Source organism: Chenopodium album, chromosome 12 (assembly GCF_948465745.1).
Source record: "Chenopodium album chromosome 12, dcCheAlbu1.1, whole genome shotgun sequence".
In the NCBI taxonomy this organism is placed as follows: Eukaryota; Viridiplantae; Streptophyta; class Magnoliopsida; order Caryophyllales; family Amaranthaceae; genus Chenopodium; species Chenopodium album.
Window position 1 is genome coordinate 23,284,733 of NC_137845.1, and position 2,782 is coordinate 23,287,514.

Below are 2,782 nucleotides of genomic sequence, written 5' to 3' on the forward strand. Positions count from 1 at the left end.
GTCCCAATGGACATTTCTTTATTCGATGTAATGATTTTTGAGTTTAATTATATGTCTTTTTCCCCTTATTCCTTGTGTCTTTCTTTAACTCAAGATGACGAGTATTGCTTAACTAACAATGAAAATGACAAAGAAATTATTAAAGCAATGGAAACACTTGAAAATAAGACACCAATAATTGAGGACACTGAAACGCTTGATATCTCAAAAGATCCAACCATCAAAAGAGAAGTTAAAATCGGACTCACACTAAACAAAGATGAAAGAACCGGTTTAATTAATGTACTTAAAGAATTCATCGATGTATTCGCATGGTCATATGAAGATATGTCAGGCATTAATAGAGAAATAGCTCAGCATACTATACCACTAATCCCAGGAATGAAACCTGTAAAACAAAAGTTGCGTCGAATGAAACCCGACGTGGCTCTTAAAATAAAAGAAGTACAAAAGCAAATAACTGCAGGTTTTATCAGGGTATCCAAATACCCTGAATGGGTTGCAAATGTAGTCCCAGTTCTAAAAAAGGATGGTAGGGTTCGAATGTATGTCGACTATCGAGATCTAAATAAGGCAAGTCCAAAGGACGACTTCCCTTTATCACACATCGATATTTTGGTAGATAATACAGCAAATCACGCACTTCTCTCATTTATGGATGGATACGCAGGGTACAACCAGATTCTCATGGCCGAAGAAGATATGGAGAAGACAACATTCATAACACCTTGGGGTACTTACTGTTACACGGTAATGCCATTCGGGTTGAAAAACGCGGGTGCCACTTACCAACGAGCAGCATCTGCCCTACTCCATGACATGATGCACAAAGAAGTCGAAGTAAATGTGGACGACATGATTGTGAAATCTAAAGACCGTCTAGGACATCAAGTGGCCTTAAGAAAATTCTTCGAGAGGCTAAGGAAATACAACATGAGGTTGAATCCATCCAAGTGTGCTTTTGGAGTAACCTCAGGCAAACTCTTGGGATATGTCATAACCTCTAGAGGAATAGAGATAGACCCAACCAAGATCAAAGCAATCATGTCAATGCCACCGCCCAAACCGAGAAGCAAATTCGAGGATTTATTGGCCGGTTGCAATATATAAGTAGGTTCATATCTAAGCTAACAACAATATGTAAACCGATATTCAAGAAGCTTAAGAAAAACGTGCCAGTAATATGGGACGATGAGTGTCAAAAAGCCTTTGAGAAGATCAAAGCCTATCTCGCCAATCCTCCGTATTAGCCCCAGCGCTTCCAGGAATCCCTCTAAGGTTATACTTAACAGTCACCAAAGAAACAATGGGAGCTATGCTCGCACAAGAGGTAGAAGGGAAAGAAAACGCCATTTACTACCTAAGCAAAAAGATGCTCGAATATGAAGCACGCTATACACCACTTGAGAAATTATGCCTCGCATTGGTGTGGGCCACAACCAAGTTAAGACACTACATGCTCGTTCACACAGTCTTTGTAGTGTCACGAATGGATCGTCTCAAGTACTTATTCGAGAAATCCACGCTTAACGGACGCATCTCAAGGTGGATAGTCAACCTAGCCCAGTTTGATGTAAGATTCATGCCTCAAAAGACTATTAAAGGATCTGTAGTCTCGGACTTCTTAGCGGACTTTCCAATAGAAGATTCGACACCAATACACGACAATGAATTTCCAAATGAAGACTTGATGGTCACGGAAGATGATACTTGGACTTTATACTTCGATGGAGCCTCGAACCAAAAGGGATGTGGCGTAGGAGTCCTATTAGTATCACCTAAAGAGGAGCATGTTACAATTTCAATAAAGTTAGATTTCGACGTTACCAACAACGTTGCAGAATATGAAGCATGCGTGGTAGGCCTCGAAATAGCTTTAGCATTGGTTTTAAAGAAACTTCGAATATTTGGAGATTCTTCTTTGATCATCAACCAAATCTCCAAAAGATGGAAAGTAAGGAGCGAAAGCCTAGCCCCTTACCAAACCTATCTCGAAACTCTCACCGATCAACCAAAAAAGGTAGAATACACATATCTACCTGGAGAAGAAAACCAATTTGCCGATGCCTTGGCAAGACTAGCCTCGATGGTTAGGATTCCTAAGGAAATTGAGCAAATGCCTCTAACTATAGAGAAAAGACACAAACCAGCATACATTCAAGCTATAGAGGATGATGAAACAATCAAAGAAGAAGAAGAAGAACCATGGTATACCGACATACTCAATTATGTCACCAAAGGAGAATACCCTCCTCATGCTGACAAAAGAGTAAAACGAGCTTTAAGACTTTTGGCTTCCCAATACGTACTCATAAATGATGAGCTACACAAAAGGGTACCTAAAGGTCGAGCCCTATTATGTGTAGGCAAGAAGGACGCTCAAAGAACTATGAGAATAGTCCACGAAGGAGTATGTGGAACACATGTTAATGGCAAAATGCTAGCCCAAAAGATAATGCGAGAAGGATATTATTGGACTACCATGAATAGGGATTGTCATCAATATGTAAAAAGATGCCCTAAATGCCAAATTTATGCAAATTTGCAACATATTCCTTCATCTCTTCTCTATACCTACACCTCACCATGGCCATTCTCAACATGGGGAATCGATATAATTGGAAGAATCACACCTCCTGGAACAGGAGGCCACGAGTACATCTTGGTAGCAATCGATTACTTCACAAAGTGGGTCAAAGCACAATCATATGCTAAACTCACTGCAAAACATGTAGCACTCTTTATCGAAACGAACATAATTTGTCGATATGGAGTCCCACAT